General features: G+C 39.9%; 1 long non-coding RNA gene across 1 annotated transcript; it reads left to right on the top strand.

Annotated features, from left to right (window-relative positions):
- Window positions 1-1,880: 1,880 nt before the first annotated feature.
- Window positions 1,881-11,318, top strand: LOC112658986 (uncharacterized). The gene is made up of 3 exons (XR_003136078.3): window positions 1,881-2,059; window positions 10,668-10,741; window positions 10,919-11,318. It is a non-coding gene; the product is annotated as an uncharacterized LOC112658986 (long non-coding RNA).
- The last annotated feature ends 544 nt before the right edge of the window (window positions 11,319-11,862 follow it).

Here is an 11,862-nt window from a genome sequence, read left to right as displayed (position 1 = left end):
AAGTTAAGTGATCTTAGAAAGTGTTGGCATCTTGGGGCATCATATTAAAGTTTGGCAACTGTCTCTTTTTTTGCTGAAATATTGCTAAAAGGTTTAAAAATTCCCAACCAAGTAGTCTTTCCAGGTATTTTAACTGGAAATACCAGTTTTTAAGGGAAAAAAAGAAATCATTGCCTTCTTTATCATCCCTGCCCCCATAAGATGCCATACCCAGATTCTTCATATTTTTGCTTGCATAACCGCCAAAAGAATTTGGAAAAGCTATGTACACCCACACATATTTTAAAGTTAGCATTAGAAATTTCACACTGTAATTTTCACATGGTTGCAAAGAATATAACTTCTGGCTTATTGTAAATTTTGAATTTTAAATACAGCTATTACATGAGAAAAAACAAAACTGAAGTTCAAGTTCAGTCAGTTTGGCACATACCCTTAGGGCAAAAGTCAGGCTCATTGTTCCACTTGTCTCTTGGTTCCCTACTTCTCTGAGTCCTTGGCTTGGTTATTGTTCAAATTTTTGCTAGCTCATTGATGCTTTTAAGGAGATCACATTTACTTTCCCCCAGAATTTTAGTTGTTTTCAATAGGAATGTCGTTTTATAAGACCAGCACACCAGGTTTCCAGAGTGTGCACCGTTTTGTTTTTAAATAGGGGAAAATACAGACTTTGTTCTATTATTTTAAAAGTATATATTTTTAGCATAGCTATCATAGCTTATACATACATATATATATATGCTTTTCTTTACCTTGGGTATAGTGAGTTGTGATTTTATAGGGTGTGAATATCTTCCAAAAATAGATGAAGGATTCAGATCAACTCATTGAGTCCCAGTGAGCAAAGTGCTGAACTGGTGACTGGGATAAGCTGAGAAGAGATTAATGGCATAATCCCACGATCCAGAAGCTCTTACTCTAGTACTGGAGAAAAGCATTGATTTTTACACCAGATAACCCAATGGTAAATGTTACAGGGAAGGATGGACAGATTGGGTAGGGGGTAGGAGAGAGAGGGTATTTAGGAGAGAAGTCATAGTTTTTGAATAAATGTATCGAGATGGGAAAATGGAGCATGTTTGGGAGATGCAGAGTCGGCCAGAGTGGATGGGTTAAAATGTGGAAATGAAACCAATAGGATGTGTGTGTGTGTGTGTGTGTGTGTGTGTGTGTGTGTGTGTGTGATGAAGTCCTAAGGCCTTCTCCTGGAGAACTCCCTCTTGCTCAGAGGCCGACCTTTTGTTCTATTGAGATTTCAACTGATTGGATAAGGCCTGCTCACATTAGGGAAGTCAGTCTGCTTTACCCCAAACCCCTTCAACAGAATCATCCAAAATGATATTTTGCCAAATTCCTGGCACCATGTCCCAGTCAAGTTGACACATAAAATTAACTATTACTGGCAGGTCGCAGCAAGACTAGGAGTTTAAATGCCATTGTGGGGAGATGGGATTCGATTCTTTCATTCAGTGGGAAGAAATGTTGGAATGCTTTGAGAAGGAACATAATGGGGAAATGTGTAAAGGATGGATTGGAGGGCCGAGGAAAATACTGTGAACATAAAATAGTAAATAGTATCCTCTCCCCTACCTGGCAGTAGGGGAGAGGATAGAATGGATTCTGTGAACCTATTAGTTCTGTGAACTGCAGGTGAATTGCCTAATCTCTCTAAAGCTGTTTTCTCATCTTCAAAATGAGACCAAAAGCAGGATCTACTTTATAGTGTTGTGAACATCTAACTAGATAGTGCAAGTGCATGGCCTTCCCTGGAGGACCTTGACCAGAGGTCTGTGTCTATAGGAACCAGCCTTTATGATGGAGTAAGGACAGGTCCTCAGTGGTCCCTGTCACCTGCTATTCAGACTCTGGTGCCACTCTCCCTCAACTGTCCCCAGTTTGGTCTGTGTAATGAGCAGCATTTGGTAGAAGTGATGTCATTTCTAAGACGAGGTCATAAAAGATGGGCACATTCACACCCGCTGGCTCTCTGTCTCCAGATCACTGGCTTTGGGGGAAGCAAGTTGCCACATTGTCAGCAGCCCTGAGGGAAACCTTTGTGGTGAGGTCTCCAACCAATGAACCAACCAACCATTAGAGAGGAACTCAGACCTTCCGGGGTCTGGGAGTGTGAGCTGGGAAGTCTCTGCCCAGTTTTGTCCAATGATGGCAGCCTTGGCCAACAGCGCAATTGCAACCTCATGAGGGACCCTGGCTAAGCCATTTCTGGATTTTGCACCCACAGAGAAAACGTTTGTTGAGAAAAGATGGTTTGTTGTTTTCAACCCCTAAGTTTTGAGTAACTCATGATGTATTGGTCTCATGATGAATTTTTTTTTTTTTTTTTTTTTTAGTCATGAGACTAAAAAAAGATTGTTTTTTACTAATACATCATGAGTTACTCAAAAGCAGCAAACACCTTTGTGCTCAGGATATGCCTTTGACTTTGGAATCTGTAAAATGTAAGGAAGGAGCAGGACATTGGTACTTTATTACTCTTTAGGGAAGATTGGTACACTTGGGAGTGGAATGAGTTGGTGTAGGGCTAAAGAGAAGGAGAGTTAGGGAATGGATATTTTCTGATGATCTAGAGAACATTTGCATGAGACCGCTAAGCAAAGGCGAAGGCAGGGAAGCTGCTCCCTTCATGACATGCAAAGGAAGGAAGTAGCCAGGTCAGGCATGCACTGCCCTTTGTGGCAACCCATCTCTCCCACTGTGGGACACAAACACACACACACACACATGCACACACACTGCACGCTTTTGGACAATCATCTTGGGCTTCCACTAGCCTGCACTTAACCTTCATGTGAACCTCTGTTTGTACCATCTCTGGACATCCTTGGGCCTACAGACACATTGCCTGGCAAGCAGACCATGTCTTTGTGTGAAGGAAAATATACCTCTTCTCACATGGACATAAGCCAGTGCCAAGGCTCAGGGCTTGGCAAGCAAAAAATGAGCTGGATATCAGCCTGTCTATCCCCCAGGTCAGCTGTCTTGTGCAATGTACAAATCACACAACTGTCCTGGTGCTTACAATTACCTGAACCCTGTGGGAAAAGCTGCCTAAATATTTCTGTGAATTTGGTTCAGGGAAAGCAAGAGAGCTGGAGGGTTCTAGAACCAATCAGTAGGGGTAATTCCACTTTATGGAGCGGTGGCTTTGTATGTGTGCTGGATGGTGAGAAATAGCCACACGCTGACCATTGCCCAGTTGGAAGAGCAGTGCTGATTTCCTCAATTTGTCTTCCCCTGAGGACAGAATGCAAGACATTGTGCATGTCAGAGAGGACTGCCACCCTGGGCATATATTTAGTAGAAAATATTCACTCCAAGGCTGCAACTTTCTGTGAAGAAATGCAGGCCAAGATTCCTTTCATAAGTTGTTGTTTTAACCAAAAAGCCAACTTTCTGTTCTTCTCCTACTAATCCCTCAGTTTCATACAATGCTTAGATGAAGGAGCTCTTAGTTTCTCTATAGTTTAAAACCCAATCAACCAACCCATAAATATAGGGGCCAAAGATCATCATAAGATGACCCTGAGTCACTCAAAGGTCAAGTGTCTGGTTCGAGGTCACATAGCATTCGATGGCTGCAGTGGGACTGTAATCCGAGACTCCTGCCTCCACTCCTCTACTGTGGACCATGGCCAGTCATGCCATGCCTCGTGGTGAAGAAGGATATGTAAACAGATTTTTCTCATATAGAGGAGTTTTCTACTGTATCTTGGCCACCAGAAAAATATGATGAGTCAAAAAAAAACTTCTTTCAAAGGATAAAATTCAACTATATTTGTAATCATTTGGCTGCTAGTATCCAGGCTGATATAGGTAAGATGAGGAAGCAAGGAAATGCATTAAAAGGAATCCATGGAGATTCCACTTTGTTGTGAGTGGTAACAGGAAAAAATATATATAAATAGCAATAGAAACCTTGGGACTCAAACCCTATTTTTAGAGTCTTTTGACTTAATCTACAGATAAATGATTTGAATCAGTATGTAAAAAAGGGATTGAGTGGCAGTGTAATACCAAAATTGGCACCCAGGGCAAAGGAGACTCTGGCCTTACCAGGTGGGGAGCACCAGTGAACTTGGTGTCACTTGGAGAATTTTGCGGGGAAATGTGAAGTTGTGGCCCGAGGACAGGATTAAACATAATCATACTAAGACTCGTGGAAGGGTAAACAGCAAACACATAACCTAGGTGGGACAGACTGATTTCCTGTCGTGTGCACATCAGTGAAGGGCTATCTACAAGCCAGGAAAAATGGTGACAAATCTTGGGAAGGGAAATGTAACAAAACCCTGAACCAGCAGCAACTCTGTCGTATGTGGATTTGATGCACCACGAGAAATGGAGCGATGCTCTAGCTCCTAATGAGATTGGGTAGAAGAGGTGGTCAGCTAGAAGGTAGAACTGTTTCTGTGACAACAGCATTCCTGTGTAGTCCCGAGCTTGTGTTCTTGGCTGGAACACAAGTGGGTGGGGAGCGAGGGGCCTGGTGCCAGGAGCCTTTTGGGTCTACCTGGCAGATAGTCTATAACTCTTTATACTGAGAAAATGCTCTATCTGGTGCCAATTCATTCTTTGCCCCTTAAAATTTGGGAACCAAGGGGACACAACTCTGCTTATTTTGGTCACTTTTTAAAAAAAGATCTTATGTATTTTTTTACGAGAGAGAGAGAGAAAGAGAGGCAGAGACACGGGCAGAGGGAGAAGCCGGCTCCATGCAAGGAGCCCAATGCGGGACTCGATCCTGGGACTCTGGGATCACACCCTGAGCCAAAGGCAGATGCTCAACCACTGAGCCACCCAGGAGTCCCAATTCTGGTCACTTTTATAAAGGTAGGTAAGTTCAGTATTTGTGGACGCTCTTGCCTATGGCAAACTTGGCAGACCACTGGAGCACAGAGATGCTCTTGATCACATGCTCCTGCTTTGGGGAGATGCTGCTGGTGCCTCCAGGTCAGGGTTAATTCTGCATTTAATGCTATAGCTTCTGTACCTTCTTTAAGTACATATACACATAATATATAGTGATTTTGCTACATAAGTGTTAAAGAAAAGCACATTTTCTCATCAACTATGAAGGGTTATCAGTCATGGTATAATCACATCTTCAGACTTGACAAAAACAGCCCTTTTTTTTTTTAAAGATTTTATTCATTTATTCATAAGAGACAGAGAGAGAGAGAGAGAGAGAGAGAGAGAGGCAGAGACACAGGCAGAGGGAGAAGCAGGCTCCATACAGGGAGCCTGATATGGGACTCAATCCTGGGTCTCCAGGATCACACCCTGGACTAAAGGCGGTGCTAAACCACTGAGCCCCCGGGGGCTGCCCAAGAATAATCCTTTTCTCTTTCAACTCCATGTTCTTTTGCCAGAAGTGGATGCCAGCAGGCAAGCCCATGGGGATTCATTGCCTGCTTTCTGGCATGTATATGTCCCAGGCTTGGACTCTCCACTGCTCTGGCACACTTCTGACTTTTGAGTATCTTACCATAGATGAAAGTCTACCTCCTTTTGATCTCTGGGGGTCCTTTCTCTTGATGCATCTACAGCAGTGAGGCCAAGAGTGTGACAGCTAATTTTGTATGTCTTGTAATCTGTTCCTCAATAGTGTTTCTGCATTGGAACATTTCTTGTACAGATTGAATCTATATTATTTCATCCCCACCCCCCATCCATGATCCTCAGAGGATTATGGAGAGAGCAGGTATGGATGCCATCATTTAAGAACTATGGAATTGAAGCAAACCATAAGAGACTTTTAGTGATAGAGAACAAACTGAGGATTGATGGAGGGAGGTGGGGGCGGGAGGAATGGACACAATGGGTGATGGGTATTAAGGAGGACACTGGTGATGAGCACTAGGGATTGAATGTAAGTGACGAATCACTTACATTCTATTCTATTCTATTCTATTCTATTCTATTCTATTCTATTCTATTCATGAAACCAATATTGCACTGTATGTTAATGAAAAATCTGTTGGGTTGAGTTATGGAGATGATAATTGAAATACAGACATGTTCCCTGATACTCCGCAAAGAGATATTAAGGAAAAAAAAAAAGAGCCTAGAGTACTTGCTCCTTTTTATGAACACTTGAAAAAATAAAAAGACTAAACTAACTGTACATTACTCTTTTAATATGACCTCCTTCAGACCAGTGGTTCTTGGCACTGGCTATATATTATCATTTACCTGGGAAACTTTTAAAAAATATTAATGCTCAGTTCTTATCCAGATCAATTAAATCAGGTATGGCTTTTTTTTTTTTTTTTAATCTTTGTCCTTTTTGGAATTTGCTGAGCTTTTTGTATCTATGGATCAACATCTTTCATCAGTTTTAGAAAATTCTCAACTGTAACTTGTCCACATATTGCTTCTTCCTCATTTTTTCCTCTCTGAGATTGCAATTATACTTTTGTTAGATCATTTGACTTTGGCTTACATGTCTTTTCTGTTTTTTTTTTTTCTCTCTGTATTTTATTTTAAATATATTAAATTCACTTCTTGAGTTCCCTAACCCTGGCTTCTGACTTGCCAGTCTGACATTAAAACCACCCAATGCATTCTTACTTTCAGATGTTTAAAATTTTCAGTTCCAGAGTCCTTTGATTCTGCTTCATAGATTTCAATTCTCTGTTAAAATCCCCCATATTTTAATGATATGTCCATCTTTCCTTTTATTTTCTGACATATTAATAACAGTTGTTTAAATACCTTGTCTGCTAATTTTAGCATGTAGGTCATCTTTCTGCTTCAAATGGCTTTTTTTTTTTTCTTTCACCTCTTCTTATGTCTTGTAGCTTTTTGTTTTATGCTAGACATTCTACATAAAGAAGAATAGAGACTGGGGATTCCTGGGTCACTTAGTGGTTTAGTGCCTGTCTTCAGCTCAGGGCATGATCCTGTGGTCCCGGGATCAAGTCCCACATTGGGCTCCCTGCATGGAGCCTGCTTCTCCCTCTGCCTGTGTCTCTGCCTCTCTCTCTCTCCGTGTGTCTCTCATGAATAAATAAATAAAATCTTACAAAAAAAGAAGAATAGAAACTAAAGTTTTATTGCTCTGACTCAGAATTTGTCCTTTGATGATTTAATCAGGAATGAAGCTGTAGTTAAATTCAGTGTACCTCTGGTTTCAAATGTTTATGAGTGGAGAAGACCTTCTGTGGTGTCTGACTGCTAGCCTAGCAGGTCTCTCTCCCCTATTTTACTTACAGAGCTTACAGGGCTGATGGGCTACCTTTCAACAGTTTTAAACTTTGCTCTCTAGTTTCCACCCCAAATTTGGCAAATATCTTTTTTTTTAACAAGCTATTTATTTTTTTAAAGATTTATTTATTTATTTGTTTGTTTATTTATGATAGAGATTGACACAGAGAGAGAGAGAGAGGCAGAGACACAGGAGGAGGGAGAAGCAGGCTCCATGCCGGGAGCCTGATGCGGGACTCGATCCTGGGACTCCAGGATCGCGCCCTGGGCCAAAGGCAGGCGCCAAACTGCCGCGCCACCCAGGGATCCCCCAAATTTGGCAAATATCTTAAGGAGCCAACTAGTTGTGTGTTTGAAGCAGATGCTTCTCTTTGGGATAGACTTCCCACTACTGCAAGACTACAGTGCATTTCAGTATGTTATTTTATAGGAGGTTCCTAACCTTCCAAGGGCCTGTGGCTTAGCAAATGAACCATTGGGGACAATGGTCTTTGTGCCTATAGGGCTCCTGAAGTTTCCAAATTATCATTCCAGCTCCACAAGCTATGGTGTTTTTTCTTTCTAATAGTATCCAGCCCATGCTCAAACCTCATCTTACACTTAGAAATGGCAAACAGTCCCAGGGTAGAAAGCAGCCAGTGCCAGTCTACTCATCTTGGAAGGACTCTTTTGTCTTAGGTTGAGTTCAATTAGTTCTATTTGCTTCCACAGCTTTATGGTGTCTTGGATAACATAATTTTAGTAATTTCACTGGCTTTTGTAAATTGTTGCAGCTAGCGCAGTGTCCTGTTGCTTCCTACATTTTACCTGGAACCACAGTTCAATTAGACCATATTCTCTGATGATAAAGCACTGGTTTTGGCAGATGGATCTTATAAAAATGGAGGTGAAAAATAAATAAATAAAAGATGTTATTATTTGGGAAGTATACTACTTGAAAGAATAAACTCATTTATTGCAAATGTTACCTTCTAAAGAAAGGTCTTACTCATATATGTCCTTATTCTTTGATGTTATTCACTAAGCCAATGAAAGAGGCTCCTTCATTCCAAAGTAGCTAATTATCCACCTTAAAAGGCTTAAAGGATCTAGACTATTTGGCAGGAGAATCATTACTGAAAAAAATCTACAAGTGAGATCTCTGAAAACATACAACCATATTTAATATACGATAAGAAGTCTCCATGATGGGAATACACATTATGTGATCTTTTTTCACACATATTTATTCTTTTTTCACCTTCTGATCTTTTACAATCTAAGTCACAGATGTATACAATTATGAGTAGAATATGTGTGATTTTTTCTTATTTGATAATCCTGTGTCCCCAAACAGATAATATGCTTTCTGTGTTCATTATAAATTTGATAGTACTCAGAACAGTGCCTAGCAGACACTTTTTTTTATTAAGTATTTGTTTGTTGTTTTCCACCAGCATTCAACTAATACATTTGGACAGTGAAAAAACCATGTTGGGTTTGTAGATACTAGAGTATATGTAGTGAATTTAGAGCAAAGATATACACAAACATTACAATTATTCACCATTCATGGGAAATAATTGTACAAAAGATACAGGAAGTTTGCTAATTTGTTTCATATTGTCAAAATTGCTTAAAATTGGAGGAGCAGATAGTAGAATCCCTTTCCCAGGAAGTGGTTGGATATAGGATAAATGTATACGTGTCTTGAATTACTTGTTCTGTTGGAAGACAGTGATATTAACTGATTTGCCCTACAAAGATTCTTCTCTAACTAGCTACCATCCTTACTTTCTCATTTAACTAAGTTACACAAAGAGCTATATAAAGTAGAAAATGGGCTTTGTGATGATTTCCTTGACCTTTGAATAAAATTCAATCAATAACATGCCAACATAAAGAAAAGATAATGTACGGAATCTGAGAGCTGGAAAGACTAAGAATCCATAGATTAAAGTCTTCTTGAGTAATTTATGTTAAATGTAAACATTTATTATGCAAAACATGCTAGAATTTTTGGATCATTCAGATTTACATCAGTCTGAAGAGCATAATCTCTCATAGGATCTTATAACTGGGCAGTGGATCATTTCTGTACTGAAGCCACAATACTTGTCACTCTCATTTGAATAAAAGGGTGCTACGTTTATCTGTTTGCAATTACATGTGTATGAAGGTATGTCAAAAGACATACTGCATAATTTAAAGACTATCCATTAATTTGTGATTTACTGGAGAATCCACCCTCTTTGGTTGATAGAGTACAAAAGGGAGCCTGTTCCACTAAACAGGTGTGTATAGATCTTTGACTCTCACTTGCTATCTATAATATTAATGCAGTTATCTATTGTAGACAGAAAAAAACTTATAAGTCTACAGATCTGTAGATTGTAGATCATTTAGGCAAAATATGCATTAAAAATAAACAAAAATATTAACAACCACAGAATGTATTGGGGCATCTGATTGCACTCTGTAAATTAATGTCAAATGTACAATTCCTCATGCTTTAACATTTCATTTCTCCTTTTGGCCAGAATTTTTCTGGGCCACCTGATACTATTAATTAAAAAGGACAACTGCCTCTCTACCTGCATTGCATCCTAAGTTTTTCTTTGTGGGTAATTTAGGTTTACATTATTGATCGGAGTTATCCTTGGGTTGGTTCTTCTATTTGGAGGGAATGGAAGTGTTCCGCTTTTTGGTAGGTGCTTTGCTGTCATTTGATAGTCTCAGTGAGTGTTAGGGGCAAAGAGTCCTCCTGTCAACTTTATGGAATACCCTTATTTACAGATATCAAAACAGACTCAGTGAAGTCAAGCAAGTAATTCAGTGCCCCATGGCTCATCGGTGACTGAGTCAAGCTTAACAATCCAGGTCGTGGTGTTTTGGCTGTGCTATATATTTCTGCAGTTTTTACCCTACAACTTCACAATTTTGACTAAGTCTTGCTTTCTAATATTGAATATACTGATGTTGATGCAATTATTAATGCAGTTAGTTCTGGAAAATCTTGCACGAATAGATAATAAAAATAACCACCTTCTTTGAAGAAGGTCACACTTCCTGTGTAATCAGAGCAGGTGGGACAAGTCCTTCAAAAATTTCCTCCATAGACTTTCCAGAGGGTAAATGACATTCTCCCCATTTTACTTACTTTAAACTGTTGAGCTAAAATCTTGATCTGTGAACATATTATATATCAAGTGGCTAGAAACACAGCAGGGGGAAAATCAGTTTTATTGCATTTTCTGTTAGGAGAACATCCTTACATTATATCGAATTCTTGCCTTATAAAGCACCACATGGCTCTTTGCTTTAGTGGCTGCTGCTTTACCATGCAGGCTACTTGGAAAGTAATTAAATTGAACAGACACTGCCCTTGATTTAAAGTCAGAGGGGGAAGCAGTTAATTGAATAGAAATGACAGTTCTTCTTTTTCTTCTTTTTTTAAAAAGCTAAGCCAAGCTTAGAGACAACGTAAATATTAAAGGGAAACTGCCCTAAACAATCAAGATGAATCATTTGCTTGGTGAGTACAATTTATTTTATTTCTCTTGATAAGCAACAGAAACATTTGAATCCTTTGTAGTTCTCTGCACACCCTTTCTCTCCAGACAAATAACAGTTGGACTCTGTGATTCCTTGTCACCTTGGTGCAGAGGCTTTCAAACCTTTTCTCACTGGATTTTTTCTTGTCTGTTTTCAGGTTGAAGGGTCGTGTGTGACAGAAGCTGGGAAATAAAAGATGGGATTGTTTTCTTGTCATCCTGTACCCTTGCCACCTGGCTGCCGTGATTCTGATGAGTGGAGATACATAATGGCCATCTCAATGCAACGTGCTCCTTTATTTCCTGGGGGTCAGGCACCAGGAGGACCAGGAGGGCATAAGATCTGTTGAAATGTGACCCTCTTTGGAGCAGGGGTAGGAGTGCCCCGGCATGTAGAGGGTTGAAGGAAATGACTTCAAGGCAGAGTTCATAGAGTTCTGAAATCAATAGTTAAAAGTAAAAACACTCATTTTCAAGAACAAAGTATAATTGAAATGTCCCCAGGGGTGAATGAGGAGAAGCAATTTCCTTATCAAGCAACAGATATAAAATAAAATTCCAAAGTGAAAAAAAATCAAATTTCAACTCTAAATTCTTCTGCTGTATAGAACAGTTCTTTGGGCATTTATGTTGGAAGTCTTTATAGCTTGCCCTCTCCATTATATTTCCCTTTTAGTGATTTCTATTTCATCTCCAGCCAAATTCTTAACCTTCTACACACTTTAGGAGAGATCACTTGGAACCTGATGGATCTGTGTAGAAGAGAAGACAGAGAAAACCAGAGTTTCTTCATGTTCCCATGGTTCGTCTGGAATTATTAGGAGTGGAAATCTTTCACCTTTGTGCTGTGACAAAAGCAATCCTGCATTAATACATTGGCTTCTGCATACTCTTTGGTAAACAAGTGCTTCTGCCACGGAGACCAGTTTTCTAGTCTGAAGGTGAGGGAGCAGGCTTGTGTAACCCTAAGGAAGGCAAATGTGGGGATGAAGGATGGGAGGCAGCCAGGTGAGACTCTGGCTTTGTCACTGACTATCCCTTAGGGAATGCCAAGTTCTCTCTTTGGGCCACAATTCCCTATGGCTGCAAAGTGAAGGGATCC

Source organism: Canis lupus, chromosome 2, assembly GCF_003254725.2.
Source record: "Canis lupus dingo isolate Sandy chromosome 2, ASM325472v2, whole genome shotgun sequence".
Taxonomy (NCBI): Eukaryota; Metazoa; Chordata; class Mammalia; order Carnivora; family Canidae; genus Canis; species Canis lupus.
This window is presented reverse-complemented; position numbering and strand designations above follow the sequence as displayed.